Source organism: Anopheles ziemanni, assembly GCF_943734765.1.
Source record: "Anopheles ziemanni chromosome X unlocalized genomic scaffold, idAnoZiCoDA_A2_x.2 X_unloc_11, whole genome shotgun sequence".
NCBI lineage: Eukaryota > Metazoa > Arthropoda > Insecta > Diptera > Culicidae > Anopheles > Anopheles ziemanni.
The window spans coordinates 372,501-395,000 of record NW_026689719.1 but is presented as its reverse complement, the minus strand read 5'-3'; positions in this window follow the sequence as shown (position 1 = coordinate 395,000).

Here is a 22,500-nt window from a genome sequence, read left to right as displayed (position 1 = left end):
CAGTGGTGTTTGCGGGTTAACACATGCGAGCGTTGCGGCCCAGAGGCCTTACCGCCTTTCACTGCGGGTTCGTCAAGAACTTGGAGATGGTCGCAACGCATCGGGTCCTCCCGGGGTACTTGGTGTTTGGATGCTGGCTTGGTGATTAAACACTTGATATTCCATCTTCGGATGAATTTCGGGTGTCACCTGTTGCCTAAGACCACTTGCATGTTTAGCTCGCCGTGGGGTAGCAAGCGTTGTGATCTAATGGCCTTACCGGGCAAACACTTTCGGTTCGTCAAGGACTTGGAGTGCCGGGACGGGTTGGCGGATCCATCACTCTGAGTATGCCGGGTTGATACTTGGGGTTGGTTTGGTTTTGGTGACCCAATACTAGATGTACCATCTCGGTGGTATGTCAGTATCACCTATACTCCAGACCACTTGCATGGTTAGCAAGCGTTGTGATCTAATGGCCCAACCGGGCAAACACTTTGGGTTCGCAAGGACTTAGAGTGCCGGGACGGGTTGGCGGATCCAACACTCTGGGTACCTCCGGGTACTTGGGGTTGGTTGAGGACTTGGTGAACAAACACTTGATATACACTCTCCGGATGTACTTCGGGTGTCACCTGTTGTCCGAGACCACTTGCATGGTTAGCAAGCGTTGTGATTCAATGGCCCTACCGGGCAAACACTTTGGGTTCGCAAGGACTTGGAGTGCCGGGACGGGTTGGCGGATCCAACACTCTGGGTACCTCCGGGTACTTGGGGTTGGTTGAGGACTTGGTGAACAAACACTTGTTGTACACTCTCCGGATGTACTTCGGGTATCGCCTGTTGTCCGAGACCACTTGCATGGTTAGCAAGCGTTGTGGTCTAATGGCCCTACCGGGCAAACACTTTGGGTTCGCGAGGACTTAGAGTGCTGGTAGTGGTTGGCGGACCCAACACTCTGGGTACCTCCGGGTACTTGGGGTTGGTTGAGGACTTGGTGAACAAACACTTGATATACACTCTTCGGATGTACTTCGGGTATCGCCTGTTGTCCGAGACCACTTGCATGGTTAGCAAGCGTTGTGGTCTAATGGCCCTACCGGGCAAACACTTTGGGTTCGCAAGGACTTAGAGTGCTGGTAGTGGTTGGCGGACCCAACACTCTGGGTACCTCCGGGTACTTGGGGTTGGTTGAGGACTTGGTGAACAAACACTTGTTGTACACTCTCCGGATGTACTTCGGGTGTCACCTGTTGTCCGAGACCACTTGCATGGTTAGCAAGCGTTGTGGTCTAATGGCCCTACCGGGCAAACACTTTATGTTCGCGAGGACTTGGAGTGCTGGTAGTGGTTGGCGGACCCAACACTCTGGGTACCTCCGGGTACTTGGGGTTGGTTGAGAACTTGGTGAAGATACCCCTGTCACCTTGTTCGAGGCCACTTGCATGGTCGCAAGCGTTGTGATACAATGGCCCTACCGGGCAAACACTTTGGGTTCGCAAGGACTTGGAGTGCCGGGACGGGTTGGCGGATCCAACACTCTGGGTACCTCCGGGTACTTGGGGTTGGTTGAGGACTTGGTGAGCAAACACTTGATATACGTTCTTCGGATGTACTTCGGGTGTCACCTGTTGTCCGAGGCCACTTGCATGGTCAACGGTTGAGGTGGTGATGGCGGGTCGGTGCTGTAGGGTGCCGGCCTGTTGGCTGCCTTGGCCGGGTTGGTTGGTTAACACTTGATTGGGCTTGCACCCGAGGGTAATGGCACTTGAAGGTGGGTACTGGCCGGCTGACCTGGTGTGATGGTTGGTTGGTGAACACTTGGCGGTACTTGCACTTGGCTGTGCTTGGACTTGAAGGTGGGATCCGGCTGGCCTAGGCCATTGGTGGTTGGTTGGTGGGTTAGCCCTTAGCTGGGCTGGCTGGCTGGCTGGCCATCGGTGGTGTGGTGTGGTGAGGTGTGTGGAGTCGAGCATCGCGCGCCGTTGCCTTCTTCGGAGTGTTGTAGGTACGCAAGTGCTTGCAATGCAAAGAGGTTGGTGATGGAGTGACATTGCCTTCACCATGGAGTTGCGGGTACTTAGGTACTTGCAAGGAGATGGTGGTATGGTGGTGTTGCGTGTGTGGTGTTCGATTAGAAAGATATAATTTCTAAGTCCGGATTAGTGCTGTCAGTGGGGCCACCGCTAACAGGTCCTGCACGGCCACCGTGGGGCTTGACTTGGCGCTATTCCGGACTTGGGGCGATCACGATGTCCCCGTGCGGGACTTAGAAGATGGAAGAACACAAGTACCCTTATCCCATGACTTGTGAGCGATTGGCATACGTTACCACATGAAGAGAAAAATTGGCTAAGTCCCGGATCCATATTATATGAACAGAATAATCGGCTAAGTCCCGGATCCATATTATATGAAGGGAAAAATCGGCTAAGTCCCGGATCCATATTATATGAAGGGAAAAATCGGCTAAGTCCCGGATCCATATTATATGAAGAGAAAAATCGGCTAAGTCCAGGATCCATATATGATAACCTAATAATCGGCTAAGTCCAGGATCCATATTATATGAAGAGAAAAATCGGCTAAGTCCAGGATCCATATATAATAACCTAATAATCGGCTAAGTCCAGGATCCATATAACATGAAGAGAAAAATCGGCTAAGTCCCAGATTGGGTCTGTCAGAAATACACTTCCAAGTTACCACACAAGCAAGCAAGATGGCCTAGTGATGGATCCATATGATATGAAGAGAAAAATCGGCTAAGTCCCAGATTGGGTCTGTCAGAAATACACTTCCAAGTTACCACACAAGCAAGCAAGATGGCCTAGTGATGGATCCATATGATATGAAGAAAAAAATCGGCTAAGTCCCAGATTGGGTCTGTCAGAAATACACTTCCAAGTTACCACACAAGCAAGCAAGATGGCCTAGTGATGGATCCATATGATATGAAGAGAAAAATCGGCTAAGTCCCAGATTGGGTCTGTCAGAAATACACTTCCAAGTTACCACACAAGCAAGCAAGATGGCCTAGTGATGGATCCATATGATATGAAGAGAAAAATCGGCTAAGTCCAGGATCCATATAATATGAAGAAAAACATCGGCTAAGTCCCAGATTGGGTCTGTCAGAAATACACTTCCAAGTTACCACACAAGCAAGCAAGATGGCCTAGTGATGGATCCATATGATATGAAGAGAAAAATCGGCTAAGTCCCAGATTGGGTCTGTCAGAAATACACTTCCAAGTTACCACACACGCAAGCAAGATGGCCTAGTGATGGATCCATATGATATGAAGAGAAAAATCGGCTAAGTCCAGGATCCATATAATATGAAGAGAAAAATCGGCTAAGTCCCAGATTGGGTCTGTCAGAAATACACTTCCAAGTTACCACACAAGCAAGCAAGATGGCCTAGTGAAGGATCCATATGACATGAAGAGAAAAATCGGCTAAGTCCGAGATTGGGTCTGTCAGAAATACACTATCAAGTTACCACACAAGCAAGCAACATGGCCTAGTGATGGATCCATATAATATGAAGAGAAAAATCGGCTAAGTCCGAGATTGGGTCTGTCGGAAATACACTATCAAGTTACCACATGAGCAAGCAAGTTACCACATGAAGAGAAAGCCGGCAAAGTCCGGGAATGTTACCACATGAACTGGAAAATGGGCAAAAACCTACCTCTACAGGGAACGTGAATAAGTAAGGCTGTAGACATCGGATCGACAAGCCAAAGACTGATATGGTAAGGAAATGAGTAGTACAAGCTTTCCTGAGAGTTGCAGAGCTTAGACTGCATATGAACGGAAGTTATTAAGCGTCAAAGTCAGAAAAGTTGCCCGAAGGAACACAAGTTCCAACTTAGAGCATGAATACCGCCTAGACGGTAGGAGGTACGGCCAGGCTGAGGAATAAGAAAATGTTGGCCAACATGTTCCCTAACTATCCCCCGAAGACCGCAAAGCAATCCAACATCAACCAAGAAAGTTATAGCCCGATCAAGGAAACACCTACTTTGCACCGATATTGCACCAAATACATGTACCAAGCACCTTCGGTTGCATACCTGCAGGGGTTTACCATAGTAGGCCATGGAAGACCGATATACCGAACATAATCACTTTCTATCTCCTCGGGTGTTGGAGGTAGCGCTTTGCGGTACAAGAACGAAAGTTAGACCATATCTTGGTGCATCTTTTTGCCCAAAAACACAAGACCCTATCTACCAAGGCAAGAAAGTTGTGTGGGGACAAAATGTCCAAAAGTGCCCAAAGTGGCACACTTGAACCATATATTCGAGAAAAACACAAGTGTGGGCCCGAGCTAGCAAGTTGAAATGTTCTGACCGTCAGTAGCCCTAGTTGAGGTGCACTTATCATTATATGAGGCCAACGTGCCAGCTAGTCTCTAAAGGGGCGATATGGGTGTTCCAAGGTTTGTACCCAATTGAGGAAAAAACAGGGTAAGGTACGGTGTACCGCGAATAACTCGGGCTATAGATGTCCGATCGATGAGTTTGGCATATGTATGGAAAGGTCTCGACGAGACCTAACTACCCTGAAAGTATGAAGGCAAAGACTTGAATGACCGGGAAGTAATTAAGTGCACAAGTGGTAAAGTTGCACCAAAGTCCATGTTACCCGAAGTGGTACATGAACACCCAATATTCGACCAAAACACAAGTTTAGAGACGAGCTAGCGAGCTACATTGTTCAGACCGTCAGTAGCCCGCATCAAGACACGCATTTCATTATATTGAGCCTAGCCGCTAGCTCGACTCGAAGTCGGTCATATGGTTGGTTGATGGTTTGGACCGACCACGTGGTGTACCAAGGTTATGTACCTTTCATGAATTAAAACTCTGGCTGTATGGCACTGAGCGACAAGCTAAGGTGTGATTTGGAATAGTCTTGAGTGGGACTATTTAGGAAAAATGCGAACAAAAAATCACAAAGTCCTTGGGCGAAGCTATTAGCGAAACATAGAGCAAATTGGTACCAAAAACTATGGAAATGGGACTTGAGTCAAAAATAACCGCAAGTTGGAGAAGAGATAGCAAGCTTGCGTAGAACATTTATAACTAGTGCGTGGTATGACCAACAAAAATGTGTATGGGGCCAAGGCGCTGGCTGGCCTCCAAAGTGGTGATATGGGCGATTCAAAGTTTGTACCCAAGTATGAACAAGTATGGAAAAAACAGGGTAAGGTACCAAGTACCATGAATAACTTCGGCTGTAGATGGCCTAGCGAGGCAAACCGCATATCGTTGGAAAGGTATTGGGGAGACCTATCTACCCTGAAAGTTTCATGAGGCTGAGTTGAAAGACCACGGAGATATTAGGTGATGATGGTCCAATTCGGGGACCAAGTCGCAGGAAATGGCACTTGACCAAAATCACGCTTGGAAGGTGAATACCGGCTTACCGGTAAGAGATAGCGACTTGGCGTAGAATATTCATAAGTTGGGCGTGTAAAGACGCAACTTTCATTATATGGGGGCAACCCGGTCAGGGTGCTCCAAGTCGGTCGTTTGGTCGGTTTATGGTTTGGGCCGACCATGTGGTGTACCAAGAAGAGGTACCTTTCATGAATTATAACTCGGTCAGTTTGCCACCGAGCGACAAGTTGCGATGTGATTTGGAATGGTCTTGAGTGGGACTATCAAGCAAAAATACAAATAGAAAATCAGCTTGTCCATGGCCGAAGCTATTAGTGAAACATATAGCAAAATGGGTCCAAAAACGAATGAAATGGGACTTGGACCAAGAATAACGGCAAGTTGGAGAAGAGATAGCAAGTTGACGTAGAACATTTATATTTTGGGTATAGTATGACCAACAAAAAAGTATTTGGGGCCAAGGTGCTGGCTGGCCTCCAAAGTGGAGATATGGGCGATACAAAGTTTGTACCCAAGTACGAACAAGTATGGAAAAAACAGGGTAAGGTACCAAGTACCATTAATAACTTCGGCTGTAGACGGCCGAGCGAGGCAAACGGCTCACCGTTGGAAAGGTCTTGGGGACACCTATCTACCCTGAAAGTTTTATGAGGCTGAGTTGAAAGACCACGGAGATATTAGGTGATGATGGTCCAATTCGGGGACCAAGTCGCAGGAAATGGCACTTGACCAAAATCACCCTTGGAAGGTGAATACCGGCTTACCGGTAAGAGATAGCGACTTGGCGTAGAATATTCATAAGTTGGGCGTGTAGAGACGCAACTTTCATTATATGGGGCAACCCGGTCAGGGTGCTCCAAGTCGGTCGTTTGGTCGGTTTATGGTTTGGGCCGACCACGTGGTGTACCAAGGTGAGGTACCTTTCATGAATTATAACTCGGTCAGTTTGCCACCGAGCAACAAGTTGCGGTGTGTTTTGGAATGGTCTTGAGTGGGACTATCAAGGAAAAATACAAGTAGAAAATCAGCTTGTCCATGGCCGAAACTATTAGTGAAACATATAGCAAAATGGGTCCAAAAACGAATGAAATGGGTCTTGGACCAAGAATAACGGCAAGTTGGAGAAGAGATAGCAAGTTGGCGTAGAACAATTATATTTGGTGCATGGTATGACCAACAAAAAAGTATATGGGGCCAAGGTGCTGGCTGGCCTCCAAAGTGAAGATATGGGCGATCCAAAGTTTGTACCCAAGTATGGCAAAAACTGGTAGAGGTACCTTTCATGAATTACTGCTCAGGCTGTATGGCACTTAGCGGGACGCTTGGCTCTGGTATGGAATAGTCTTGAGTGGGACTATCAAGGAAAAATACGAACAAAAAATCACCATGTCCACGGACGAAGGTATTAGCGAAACTTAGTGCGAAATAGCGACCAAGTCGCTGGAAATGGCCCTTGGACCAAGTATACCGTCAAGGCGGTACGAGATAGCGAGTTGACGTGGAACATTTATAAGTTTGCCTACACGAGACGAAAGTTTAGTTATATGGGGCCAACCCGCTCAGGGTTGTCCAAGTCGGTCATATGGCTGATCGAAATTTTCGACCAAGTACTGAGAAAACAGGGTAAGGTACCGTGTACCTCGAATAACTTCGGCTGTAGATGTCCGAGCGAGGCAAACGGCATAGCGTTGGAAAGGTCTTGAGGTGTTCTAGGCACCCTGAAAGTTTGAAAAGGCTACCTGCAAAACTCGTGGAGATATTAGAGAAACATAGGGCCCAAAAGATACCAAGTCGCAGGAAATGGGCCCTCCATGAACACCCTAAAATCCCAATTACGGCTAAGTTGCAGGCCAGCTAGCGAAGTTAAATGTTCTAGGCATAACTAGAACACGTTAATGCGCAACTTTTTGAATCAGAACTTTTTTCGATATCTGGCCTCCAAAGGGGGGATATGGGCGATCAAAGGATTTTTCCAAGTTTCGGTACTTTTTACGGTATCGCTCATAGCTCCGGCTGTATGCAAGCAAATGACTACCTAAGATATGATTTGGAAAGGTATTGAGCAGTACTAACTTACGTTAGAACACAGCGAAGCGCTATCGGTTCATGGCAAGGCCGATATAAGCAGTCAAAGATGAAAAATGTTGACAAAATGAACAAAAATTACCTTGGTACGCAAATAGCGGCCAGGGATGAAGAGGTACGAAGGTGGTGTAGAAGAATTATAATTAGGGCTTGGTACGCTCTAAAAGTTTCCCGAAGACCGCAAAGCGCTCACACCCATAGAAAGTGGCCATTCGGGCCGAACAGTGCGTGCAAAGAGGTGAAAATGCAAAAATTGCACTTTGTGGGGCGATTTGCGGGGGGAAGGAGGGGTCGGAGGGCAAAATGTCCCTTGACCAAAAAGTCTTATCTCGTCGAGATCTACAACATTGCCGAAGACCGCAAAGCGCTAGCTCGCAATCGAAAAATCGAGAATTTGAAAATTTTCTAAGTCTTGGGCTCCCTAAGGAAAAGTTTCAAAAATCACGTTTGTCCCCAATTTTGAAGGGGAAGGAGTCGGTTCCGGGGCATGGTGTCTTCGGCAAAAAGTCTTATCTTTTTGCGTACTTTCGACTAGTTCAATAAAAATTTTTGACCCAAAATTTGTTCGGCGGACCCCTAGGTCGAAAAACCCGAAAAAAGTCGAAAAAAGTCGAAAATGTCGAAAAATGAGAAAACCTCATATTCGGACTCTACACGAGCCCCAGATATTGAAAAGTGAAATCCGCGGTCGATTTGGAACAAAAAATTGACCTAGGCAAAGTTGTATGGAGGTAGGGACCCCTGAGAAAAAAGTTTGGTCCCGAGGCTCCTTGGACCACCAAGTCCCTAGGTCGGACCAAAATCGGAAAAAATCCGACCAAAGTCGAAAGTGTCGAAAATTTTAAAAAACCCCTTTTGGGGCCCTATGGCCTCCCTAGATAATGAAAAGTGAGGTCCGCGGCCGATCCGGAAGAAAAACTTGACCTAGGCAAACTTGTATGACGGTGGGGACCCAAAAAAATTTCGATGAGTGTAGTTTAGACAGGCCGGAAAATGTATCGGTGGTGCGTATCAAGGGACGTCTTTTAGTTCTATGGGGTGGTGGTCGTCGAACAAAGTCGCCTAGGTCGACCACCAGAAAGACCAGTCGTGTTGTAATGGATGTTTTGGCCACTTTACTAGGGAAACCTAGTAGGTCGAAGCAAATTTGGGGTTCGAGATGAGTTGGTGAAAGTTGGTCCAACCTAGGTGTGCTTGGTGGAGGTTGACCATGAAAGTAGAGCATGATGGGAATGACCATAACTTTGGTTCTAGATGTCGGATCGGTACACTTTCGGCAGTTTTGGAAAGGTGAAGGCCTGCTCTAGCTATGTTTCCTACCAAGCTAAGCGCCTACTAGTGACCCGGAGGAGGTATTAAGGGTCAAAGGCAAAAAGGGGTACCCTAAAGTGCATGTGACCAAGAAAATGGGAAAAACGGTATCGCCTATAGCTCAGGCTGTATGGCTCGGATCGGAAAGCTTGGATATGCGTTGGAAAGGTCTTGACGAGCGCTAGCTATGTGTCCTACCAAGCGAAGCGCTAGGTGTTGAGCAAGTCGGTCATATTAGTGGGCAAAGGTGAAAAATGGTGGTTTAGAGGCGAAAATTCACCTTATGATCGAAAATAGCGGGCGAACGATAAGAGCTACGAACACGGCGTAGAACAATCATAAGTACGTTACCACAAGACCTAACTTTGGCCAATATAGAGCGAGAAGATCGGAGGTACCCATCAGGGTGATATGGCTGGTTCAAAGTTGGACCAAAACGAGACTTGAGAAATGGATTGAAACACGGTATCGCGAATAACTCAGGCTGTATGGAACGGATCGACAAGCTTAGATCAGTGTTGGAAAGGTCGAACCGAGCGCTAACTATAATCCCAAACAACCGAAGCGCTAAGTGTTGAGCAAAACTGAGTTATTAAGCGACAAAGTGGAAAAATAATACCAAAATGGCCAAAAATCACACAAGACCAAGAATACCGAGCAGGCGGTAAGAGATAGCGGGTTGACGTAGAATACTTATAAGTTTGCCTCTACGAGACCTAAAAGTCGGCCATAGAAAGCGAGAAGATCGGACCACTCTGGAAGGGTGATACGAGTGGTCAAAAATTGGCAAAAATGAAACATGGCTAAAATGGATTTGACTTGTGCACCATATAGCTCCGGCTGTATGGCATGGATTGTTAAGCTAGGATATGTTTTGGAAAGGTAACACCCAGCGCTAGATACGACTAGAAGAAAGCAAAGCGCTAACTAGCATGATTTGGAAGTTATTAAGCGTCAAAGTCGAAAAATGTTACCAAAATTGAAACTCGAGTACATTGGGCCAAAAAGTACAAGTTGTGAAATTTGGACTTACGAGTAAAATACCGAGCAGGCGGTAAGAGATAGAGACTTGGTGTAGAACAATTATAAGTTGGGCATGTTATAACCTATATTTGGCCCGAACATAGTCTCGAGATCGGTGGTACCTAAAAGGGTGGTACAGGTGTTAGATGGTTTTCCCAGAGCATAAGCTCCACATGATATGGAAAACGGGAAACATCATAACTTCGGCTGTATGGCATGGAATGGAACGAACAAGGTATCGATGGAAAGAGAAAAGGTAGCGCTAACTATAATTCCTTCCAAGCAAAGCGCTAGCATGTGACCGTTTGGGTGTTATTGTGAGTCAAAGTCTGAAATTGTTACCACGAGAGGCGAAAATCCAACTAAGTCCATGAATACCGGGCTGGCGGTAAGAGATACGGCTTGGCCGTAGAACATTTATAAGTTGGCCAAGACAAGGCCTAAGTTTCGTCCATATACGACAAGAAGATCGAAGATACCTGAAGGTGAGATATGGGCGTCCCAAAGTGGGCCTTTGAAAAAGTGACAAACTTCCCTTATAACAGCATACACCAAATATCTCTGGCTCTATGGCACCGAATAAGAAGTTGAGCTCAGCGACAGAAAGGTGATAGTCAGCGCTAAATATCATACGAACAGAGTGAAGCGCTAAAGGGAAAGGATCTTGGTGATATAAGGTGACAAAGTCGAGAAAAGTTGCCTCAAAATCATGAAAAATGTGAAAAAATGGCTAAGTCCCGGGTGCCTTAAGGGCAGGTTAATCGAATGTACCGAGCTGGCGGTACGAGATAGAGACTTGGTGTAGAACAATTATATGTTTGGCATGGCAAGACCTACATTCGGCCAATACAAAGTGAGAAGATCAAAGATACCCGCAAGGGTGATATTGGTGTCCAAAGGAAAAAAGCACTAAGTCTTGGGAAACTTATATGATGAAAAAGGACCCTGATGGGTCATATGGGATGGATCGAAAAATCGGCTAAGTCCCAAAATGGGGATGTCAGAACTACACTCATGTGTTACCACATCAAGCAAGGCAAACTTATATGAAGCAAAGGACCCTGATGGGTCATATGGTATTGATCGAAAAATCGGCTAAGTCCCAAAATGGGGATGTCAGAACTACACTCAAATGTTACCACACCAAGCAAGGCAAACTTATATGAAGCAAAGGACCCTGATGGGTCATATGGTATTTTACGAAAAATCGGCTAAGTCCCAAAATGGGGATGTCAGAACTACACTCAAATGTTACCACACCAAGCAAGGCAAACTTATATGAAGCAAAGGACCCTGATGGGTCATATGGTATGGATCGAAAAATCGGCTAAGTCCCAAAATGGGGATGTCAGAACTACACTCAAATGTTACCACACCAAGCAAGGCAAACTTATATGAAGCAAAGGACCCTGATGGGTCATATGGTATTGATTGAAAAATCGGCTAAGTCCCAAAATGGGGATGTCAGAACTACACTCAAATGTTACCACACCAAGCAAGGCAAACTTATATGAAGCAAAGGACCCATATGGGTCATATGGTATTTTACGAAAAATCGGCTAAGTCCCAAAATGATGATGTCAGAACTACACTCAAATGTTACCATACCAAGCAAGGCAAACTTATATGAAGGAAAGGACCCATATGGGTCATATGGTATTTTACGAAAAATCGGCTAAGTCCCAAAATGTGGATGTCAGAACTACACTAAAAAGTTACCACACCAAGCAAGGCAAAGTACCTAGGTGAACCCTAGGAAGAAACACGGACCAAGTCAGATGGCCTAAGTCAATAGAACAAGTGACCTAGGCAAAGTTGTATGGCGCTGAGGACCCTGAAAAATCTGGTTAGTGTAGTTTAGACAGGGTAGGTTTTTGGGTCGGCCGAACCCCCTTATTTTGGGTTTTGGCCTCATCAAGAAGCTACACCTAGGCAAACTGCCTAGGGTGAAAGTGCGAAGACCAATCGAATAGTAAGACAAGTTTTGACCGATCGCCCTAGGCAAGCTTGTATGAAGAAAGTGACCCTAAGGGTCATATGGAAATACATGAAAAATCGGCTAAGTCCCAAAATTGGGATGTCAGAACTACACTAAAAAGTTACCACATCAAGCAAGGCAAACTACCTAGGTGAACCCTAGCAAGAAACACGGACCAAGTCAGATGGCCTAAGTCAAGAGTGCAAGTGACCTAGGCAAAGTTGTATGACGGTGAGGACCCTGAAAAATCTGGTTAGTGTAGTTTAGACAGGGGAGGTTTTTGGGTCGGCTGAACCTCCTTATTTTGGGTTTTGACCTCCTCAAGAAGCTACACCTAGGCAAACTGCCTAGGGTGAAAGTGCGAAGACCAATCGAATAGTAAGACAAGTTTTGACCGATCGCCCTAGGCAAGCTTGTATGAAGAAAGGGACCCTATGGGTCATATGGAAATACATGAAAAATCGGCTAAGTCCCAAAATTGGGATGTCTGAACTACACTAAAAAGTTACCACATCAAGCAAGGCAAAGTACCTAGGTGAACCCTAGGAAGAAACACGGACCAAGTCAGATGGCCTAAGTCAAGAGTGCAAGTGACCTAGGCAAAGTTGTATGACGGTGAGGACCCTGAAAAATCTGGTTAGTGTAGTTTAGACAGGGGAGGTTTTTGGGTCGGCTGAACCTCCTTATTTTGGGTTTTGACCTCCTCAAGAAGCTACACCTAGGCAAACTGCCTAGGGTGAAAGTGCGAAGACCAATCGAATAGTAAGACAAGTTTTGACCGATCGCCCTAGGCAAGCTTGTATGAAGAAAGGGACCCTATGGGTCATATGGAAATACATGAAAAATCGGCTAAGTCCCAAAATTGGGATGTCTGAACTACACTAAAAAGTTACCACAGCAAGCAAGGCAAAGTACCTAGGTGAACCCTAGGAAGAAACACGGACCAAGTCAGATGGCCTAAGTCAAGAGTACAAGTGACCTAGGCAAAGTTGTATGGCGCTGAGGACCCTGAAAAATCGGGTTAGTGTAGTTCAGACAGGGGAGGTTTCTGGGTCGGCTGAACCTCCTTATTTCGGGTTTTGGCCTCCTCAAGAAGACAGACCTAGGCAAACTGCCTAGGGTGAAAGTGCGAAGACCAATCGAATAGTAAGACAAGTTTTGACCGATCGCCCTAGGCAAGCTTGTATGAAGAAAGGGACCCTATGGGTCATATGGAAATACATGAAAAATCGGCTAAGTCCCAAAATTGGGATGTCTGAACTACACTAAAAAGTTACCACAGCAAGCAAGGCAAAGTACCTAGGTGAACCCTAGGAAGAAACACGGACCAAGTCAGATGGCCTAAGTCAAGAGTACAAGTGACCTAGGCAAAGTTGTATGGCGCTGAGGACCCTGAAAAATCGGGTTAGTGTAGTTCAGACAGGGGAGGTTTCTGGGTCGGCTGAACCTCCTTATTTCGGGTTTTGGCCTCCTCAAGAAGCTACACCTAGGCAAACTGCCTAGGGTGAAAGTGCGAAGACCAATCGAATAGTAAGACAAGTTTTGACCGATCGCCCTAGGCAAGCTTGTATGAAGAAAGGGACCCTATGGGTCATATGGAAATACATGAAAAATCGGCTAAGTCCCAAAATTGGGATGTCTGAACTACACTAAAAAGTTACCACATCAAGCAAGGCAAAGTACCTGGTGAACCCTAGGAAGAAACACGGACCAAGTCGGATGGCCTAAGTCAAGAGTACAAGTGACCTAGGCAAAGTTGTATGGCGCTAAGGACCCTGAAAAATCGGGTTAGTGTAGTTCAGACAGGGGAGGTTTCAGGGTCGGCCGAACCTCCTTATTTCGGGTTTTGGCCTCCTCAAGAAGACAGACCTAGGCGAACTGCCTAGGGTGAAAGTGCGAAGACCAATCGAATAGTAAGACAAGTTTTGACCGATCGCCCTAGGCAAGCTTGTATGAAGAAAGGGACCCTATGGGTCATATGGAAATATACGAAAGAACGGCTAAGTCCCAAAATTGGGATGTCAGAACTACACTATAAAGTTACCACATTAGCAAGGCAGACTTGTATGAAGAACGGGACCCTGGTGAAAGTAGCAAATATCCCAAACCGAACATGAATATTATAAACACACAAGAGTACGAACATAAAGGAACACGGACCAAGCGTACCGAGAGAATCGGTACTATAGAGCCCTCGTGGTTCTACACAAAGACTTTATGTTAGGGGTTCAAGCCCCATGGTACTCAAACGGTGACAGTAGCAAATATCCCAAAACGAACGTGAATCTTATTCACAAGAGTACGAACATAAAGGAACACGGACCAAGCGTACCGAGAGAATCGGTACTATAGAGCCCTCGTGGTTCTACACAAAGACTTTATGTTCGGGGTTCACACCCCAAATCGAACGTGGAATTTACTTTCTGATGGTCATGCGGTCGTCCAAAGGGGTCTAGTATCCTGGGATGACAAGCATCACGGGCACAGCTCGTATCAAAACAGTCGAAGAGGCCCGCGAAAGCTTGCTTTCCATGGCTATGCGATGCACAAATTGAGTTTACTCACCGTAGTATAAAACGAACGAACCGAACCTATCCGAGTAGGGATAATGGGCGCAGTAACATACTTCTGTGACCCAGCGAGAGTTGAACGAGGTGACATGAACTGTCAGTGGCTTATATCAGATGGGATACATACATGAGATTGCTTTCAAATCTACACTCGAAAACCTAACCAAGTAAAAGCGAACGTGGGGAGGATTCGAAACCGGTCACGAAATCTTAAGCTGGAAAGAGTCATCACTATGGATACATATTATGCGAAACCAATCAAGTGCTCATTACTGATCCAAAACCGAAGAGCACTAGTGAACACCTTAATCTCACCCTAGTTCACATCCAAGTGATCGACCACGTGTGTGAAGCAAAGACCAATCGAATTCCTGAATGAACCGAACACTATGAACAAATGGCCAAAAACGTTATAACTATCCAAACATACTACTATCTAGCGAAAGTCATCACGATGGAACCATACCATGATCTTTAACCTATAGCGCTCACTATATTCCTACCCAGAGTGCAAGTGAACAGATTGCTCACCCCTACCAGTTCACATCCACGTGATCGACTAACATACCGAGGTTACCACAAGTCAAAGTTATACGTTTACAAGCGCAAGACCAATCGAAAACCCCGAAAGCAATCTCGACCCAAAATGTATTATCCGTGAGTGTAGTCGAGTCTCGTACTCGTCATCTGTAATCGTCGGATAGAATATCCAGTACACGGTTGTCTTTCCAAATGAAATCTACATACAGAACTCGCTCTTGGCAAATGGGTGGCAATGGCGCAATCAGGAGCGAGTTCCCGTCCGGGTGCCAAGTGATTGGCAAATGTCTGGGGGAAAGCAACCATATGTTGATTTGTCTGTTAGTGTACTGGGTGTTTGAGGTATGTAGTATCCACGCTTGGTTGGGTGTGTCAGAGGACCGTGAATGCGTTCGCAACCCCAATTGGGGTACATCGGGAATGATTTTGTGGAACCGATGTGCCCGGCACACACTAAGTTTTGTTGCAAGTTAATAGTGTGCCATGTCCGGGGGGGTTGTGATTAAACTCTGGTGAATTGCGTACTGTGGTGATTGGGGTATGAAAGCCCCGCAGTTGCAATGATCGGACGCGCCTAGCGTGTCCTTTAGTTGATGGTAGGGAAATGAAGGCCCTTGTCAGCTCACCTAAGTATTCATGGAAGTTTGGCATAAGGTCGCTGTGGTAGGGGTATGAAGGCCCCGTCAGCGCATGCACAATCGGGCGCACGTGCGCTTAGCGGAGTCGAATGCCGCTCAAGTGCCTGTCCGGTGCATCGGGTGTGTGTGATACGAGGGCAATGAGGTTCGCACGGGGGCTCGCCTCCCGTGTGCTACCGGACTTGACAACATATAGAACGTGGTGTTTGCTCCTCCGGGTGCAATGGGACAATGAACATTCGAACGCAAAGTCGGAATTCTGGTTGATCCTACCAGTAATATACGCTCGTCTCAAAGGTTAAGCCATGCATGTCTAAGTACAAACAGATTTAATGTGAAACCGCATAAGGCTCAGTATAACAGCTATAATTTACGAGATCATCAACCTAGTTACTTGGATAACTGTGGAAAATCTAGAGCTAATACATGCAACATGCCAGGACCCTCGCGGGAACTGGTGCACTTATTAGTCAAACCAATCGCGGGTTCTCCGTGTCATTGAGTTGAAGTCTGGATAATGATGCTGATCGTATGGTCTCGCACCGACGACAGATCTCGCAAATATCTGCCCTATCAACTATGGATGGTAGTATAGAGGACTACCATGGTTGCAACGGGTAACGGGGAATCAGGGTTCGATTCCGGAGAGGGAGCCTGAGAAATGGCTACCACATCCAAGGAAGGCAGCAGGCGCGTAAATTACCCAATCCCGGGACGGGGAGGTAGTGACGAGAAATAACAATATGAAACTCTTTAATGATGTTTCATAATTGGAATGAGTAGAGCATAAATCCTTCTACGAGGATCAAGTGGAGGGCAAGTCTGGTGCCAGCAGCCGCGGTAATTCCAGCTCCACTAGCGTATATTAAAATTGTTGCGGTTAAAACGTTCGAAGTTGATACTTGTCCAACACAGTCCGGCTCCGCCGACCCGGTCAACCCGTGGTCGGTGGGCCAAGTCGGAATCTGGTTGCGACTCAATGGTGTGGTAGGGCACCAAGTCTGTGTCATGGTGTGCCCTTCAACGGGTGCAAGTGTAACATAGAGCTCGACCGCTCACGTTTACCTTGAACAAATTAGAGTGCTTAAAGCAGGGTGCCCAAACGCCCTAGAATAATCTTGCATGGAATAATGGAATACGACCTTGGTCTAATCTTTCATTGGTTTGTACTCAGACCGGAGGTAATGATTAACAGAAGTAGTTGGGGACACTAGTATTACGGCGCGAGAGGTGAAATTCGTAGACCGTCGTAAGACTAACTAAAGCGAAGGCATTTGTCAAGGATGCTTTCTTTAATCAAGAACGAAAGTTAGAGGATCGAAGGCGATTAGATACCGCCCTAGTTCTAACCGTAAACGATGCCAACTAGCAATTGGGAGACGCTACAACCAGGTGCTCTCAGTAGCTTCCGGGAAACCAAAGTCAGGTTCCGGGGGAAGTATGGTTGCAAAGTTGAAACTTAAAGGAATTGACGGAAGGGCACCACAATGAAATGGAGCTTGCGGTTCAATTTGACTCAACACGGGAAAACTTACCAGGTCCGAACTTATGGAGGTGAGACAGATTAATAGCTCTTTCTCAAATTTAAGGGTAGTGGTGCATGGCCGTTCTTAGTTCGTGGATTGATTTGTCTGGTTAATTCCGATAACGAACGTGACTCACATATGCTAACTAGAACGCAGTCAGCGTTAATGCGTCGATGCCGATTGGAACGGGTTAGGACCTTTCGGTGGAGTATGACCTGACACCTTCGCTGTTCGTGTGCGCAAGTGCACTTACGGTACGCTGCTTAGCAGGACAATTTGTGTTTAGCAAAATGAGATCGAGCGATAACAGGTCCGTGATGCCCTTAGATGTTCTGGGCTACACGCGTGCTACAATGTGGGTAGCAGCGTGTCTCCTATTCCGAGAGGAACGGGAAATCACTCAAATACTCACTTAGTAGGGATTATGGATTGCAATGGTCCATATGAACTCGGAACTTCTAGTAAGTGCTGGTCATCAGCCAGCGTTGAATACGTCCCTGCCCTTTGTACACACCGCCCGTCGCTACTACCGATGGATTATTTAGTGAGGTCTTTGGAGATGATCGTTCGCTGGATCCTCGTGAACCGCGTCTGCTTTATCGAAGTTGACCGAACTTGATGATTTAGAGGAAGTAAAAGTCGTAACAAGGTTTCCGTAGGTGAACCTGCGGAAGGATCATTAGTGGCCAAGTGATCCTTCCAGAAGTCCGAACCTGCGGGTTGAGACTTCGGCACAAGTTGCCATATGATAATTGACGAAACACTATAGAAGTCCGAACCTGCGGGTTGAGACTCAGGCACAAGTTGCCATATGAAAGTTGACGAAACACTAACAAGTCCGAACCTGCGGGTTGAGACTTAGGCACACGTTGCCTTATACATGACTTCGAACAAATACACAAGTCCGAACCTGCGGGTTGAGACTTAGGCACAAGTTGCCTTATACATGACTTCGAACAAATACACAAGTCCGAACCTGCGGGTTGAGACTTAGGCACAAGTTGCCATATGAAAGTTGACGAAACACTAACAAGTCCGAACCTGCGGGTTGAGACTTAGGCACACGTTGCCTTATACATGACTTCGAACAAATACACAAGTCCGAACCTGCGGGTTGAGACTTAGGCACAAGTTGCCTTATACATACATTGGCCAAATAAACAGAAGTCCGAACCTGCGGGTTGAGACTTAGGCACAAGTTGCCATATTAAATTCGATCAAACACTAAGTAGTCCGAACCTGCGGGTTGAGACTCAAGACCGTAACAAGATGTCACTATACAAGTCCGAACCTAAGGGTTGAGACTTAATGCGATCTAGATACCAAGTTGACATCCAATACCTGTTGAGCAAAACCAAAGATTCCCTGTTCTCGAATGATTACACTATATAACAGGGAATCATGAAGAAATCAAGCAAGCGTGAAACAAAGTCATCACTTGGGCATGCTCGATAGCCAACCACATGACCTTAACCTAAGAGAGCATGCAAACCACATGATACCTATAAACGATTAACCCGCCCTAGTTCAATCGTTCACCAAGTGATGACTTCAGTATGGCTAAGAGAAAAACTTTTAAATGGGAAAAACTCTAAGTCCGAACCTCCGGGTTGAGACTTCCGCGTCGGAGGTGGGCGCACCTCCTATCCGAAAGATGATGAATCAGGGGTGTTCGGTCAGCAATGGTCGGATGCCCCGTCGTAGTCCAACTATGACAATCAAAGTCAAGACCTCCGGGTTGAGACTTTCCGCGAGTACAAGCATAAAGGAACACGGACCAAGCCGTACCGAGAGAATCGGTACTAGAGCCCTCGTGGTTCTACATTGAGAGAGCCCTCGTGGTTCTCATTAGGGGCTTTATGCAAGTCGTACTCAATACTGTGGTGTGAAGTATAAAGTATAGTCCTCGCCTGGTCCACGCTGCTTCGGCGGTCCTGGGTAAGATAGTTAATTCTAGCTTGCCCTATAGTGGAATGAGGACACTTAATGCTTCGTCTTTTAGCGGCGGCTAGACTCCTCCTCACGGGGAACGAGTTGACGCGCACAGCGGCGGCTTACGCACTATGGCAATCATGGATGCCTGAAGATTCCGTGAAGTTCTCCCCTGGTCCACGCTGCCTCGGCAGTCCTGGGTAAAATGGAATATTTCCAGCTTGCCCTATAGTGGAAGAGGACTATCCAACAATACAAAGTCAAGACCTCCGGGTTGAGACTTTCCGCGTCGGTGGTGTCGCGCACCGCCTATCCGAAAGATGGTGTAACAGGGGTGTTCGATCAGCAATGGTCGGATGCCCCGTCATAGTCCAACTATGACAACCAAAGTCAAGACCTCCGGGTTGAGACTTTCCGCGTCCGGAGGTACGCGTACCGCCTACCCGAAAGATGGTGTGCTTCTGGGGTATTCGATGAGTCGGATACCCCGTCGTAGTCCAACTATGACAATCAAAGTCAAGACCTCCGGGTTGAGACTTCCGCTTCCGGAGGTACGCGTACCGCCTACCCGAAAGATGGTGTGCTTCTGGGGTATTCGATGAGTCGGATACCCCGTCGTAGTCCAACTATGACAATCAAAGTCAAGACCTCCGGGTTGAGACTTCCGCGTCCGGAGGTACGCGTACCGCCTACCCGAAAGATGGTGAATCAGGGGTGTTCGATCAGCAATGGTCGGATGCCCCGTCGTAGTCCAACTATGACAATCAAAGTCAAGACCTCCGGGTTGAGACTTTCTAAGAGTACAAGCATAAAGGAACACGGACCAAGCCGTACCGAGAGAATCGGTACTAGAGCCCTTGTGGTTCTACATTGAGAGAGCCCTCGTGGTTCTCATTAGGGGCTTTATGCAAGAAGTACTCAATACTGTGGTGTGAAGTATAAAGTATAGAGTCCTCCACTGGTCCACGCTGCTCCGGCGGTCCTGGGTAAGATAGTTCATTCTAGCTTGCCCTATGTGGAAGAGGACTCAATACCCTACCTGTTGAGCTTGAAACAAAGTCATCACTTGGGCATGCTCATATTGCCATACACAATTACATTATATTCGAATGAGCATGCAAGCGACCCTATATAGACCGAACCAAAACGATAGATACCGCCGTAGTTCACCCCCCCCAAGTGATGACTTTAGTATGGCTAGTGTGTGAAGTATAAAGTATAGTCCTCCCCTGGTCCACACTGCTTCGGCGGTCCTGGGTAAGATAGTTAGTTCTAGCTTGCCCTATGTGGAAGAGGACACCATACTTAATACTTAGAGTACAAGCATAAAGGAACACGGACCAAGCCGTACCGAGAGAATCGGTACTAGAGCCCTCGTGGTTCTACATTGAGAGAGCCCTCGTGGTTCTCATTAGGGGCTTTATGCAAGTCGTACTCAATACTGTGGTGTGAAGTATAAAGTATAGAGTCCTCCACTGGTCCACGCTGCTCCGGCGGTCCTGGGTAAGATAGTTCATTCTAGCTTGCCCTATGTGGAAGAGGACTCAATACCCTACCTGTTGAGCTTGAAACAAAGTCATCACTTGGGCATGCTCATATTGCCATACAATATTCCATTATCTACTAATGAGCATGCAGCTATATGATTATAACCTGTAAACGATTACCCCGCCGTAGTTCAGCGCTTCAACCAAGTGATGACTTCAGTATGGCTAGTGTGTGAAGTATAAAGTATAGTCCTCCCCTGGTCCACACTGCTTCGGCGGTCCCGGGTAAGATAGTTAGTTCTAGCTTGCCCTATGTGGAAGAGGACACCATACTTAATACTGTGGTGTAATGAACAAAGTATAGTCCTCCACTGGTCCACGCTGCTTCGGCGGTCCTGGGTAAGATAGTTAGTTCTAGCTTGCCCTATGTGGAAGAGGGCATACAAGACAAAGTATAGTTCTCCCCTGGTCCACGCTGCTTCGGCGGTCCTGGGTAAGATAGTTAATTCTAGCTTGCCCTATGTGGAAGAGAGCATACATGAACCAAGAACGAAGGTTATGATCGAGGAATGATTCGACAACTAACCGATGGTATGAAATGTGAAGAATTCAAGCAAGCACACAATCAAGTCATCACTTGGGCATGCTCGATAGCCAACCCTATGACATTAACCTAGTAGAGCATGCGAAAACCAATATATATGTAAACGATGCCCCTCCCTAGTTCAGCGCTTCAACCAAGTGATGACTTCAGAATGGCTAAATCAAATCGGTTCAAAACATACCATCGGTACCCTATTGAAACACACAAGTCGATATCAAACCTCATGATTGTGTAGTCCTCCACTGGTCCACACTGCTCCGGCGGTCCTGGGTAAGATAGTTCATTCTAGCTTGCCCTATGTGGAAGAGGGCACATTACTCAATACTGTGGTGTTATGAACAAAGTATAGTCCTCCACTGGTCCACGCTGCTTCGGCGGTCCTGGGTAAGATAGTTAATTCTAGCTTGCCCTATGTGGAAGAGGGCATACAAGACAAAGTATAGTTCTCCCCTGGTCCACGCTGCTTCGGCGGTCCTGGGTAAGATAGTTAATTCTAGCTTGCCCTATGTGGAAGAGAGCATACATGAACCAAGAACGAAGGTTATGATCGAGGAATGATTCGACAACTAACCGATGGTATGAAATGTGAAGAATTCAAGCAAGCACACAATCAAGTCATCACTTGGGCATGCTCGATAGCCAACCACATGACATTAACCTAGTAGAGCATGCGAAAACCAATATATATGTAAACGATGCCTCCCTAGTTCAGCGCTTCAACCAAGTGATGACTTCAGAATGGCTAAATCAAATCGGTTCAAACCATACCATCGGTATCCTATTGAAACACACAAGTCGATATCAAACCTCATGATTGTGTAGTCCTCCACTGGTCCACGCCGCTTCGGCCGTCCTGGGTAAAATGGAACATTCCAGCTTGCCCTATGTGGAAGAGGGCACATTACTCAATACTGTGGTGTGAAGTATAAAGTTCAGTTCTCCCCTGGTCCACGCTGCTTCGGCGGTCCTGGGTAAGATAGTTCATTCTAGCTTGCCCTATGTGGAAGAGGACACTTCATACTTCGTCTCTAAGCGGCGGCTTGACTCCTCCCTACGGGGAACGGGTTTACGCGCACAGCGGCGGCTTACGCACTATGGCAGTCATGGATGCCTTACGTTTCTATGAAAAGTGTGTTCCTCCCCTGGTCCACGCTGCTTCGGCAGTCCTGGGTAAGATAGTTAGTTCTAGCTTGCCCTATGTGGAAGAGGACACGAAGACTTACTGTGGTGTGAAGCATAAAGTTCAGTTCTCCCCTGGTCCACGCCGCTTCGGCCGTCCTGGGTAAAATGGATTCATCCAGCTTGCCCTATGTGGAATGAGGACACTTTATGTTTCGTCTCTAAGCGGCGGCTTGCTTCTCCCTACGGGGAACGGGTATACGCGCACAGCGGCGGCTTACGTTATGGCAGTCA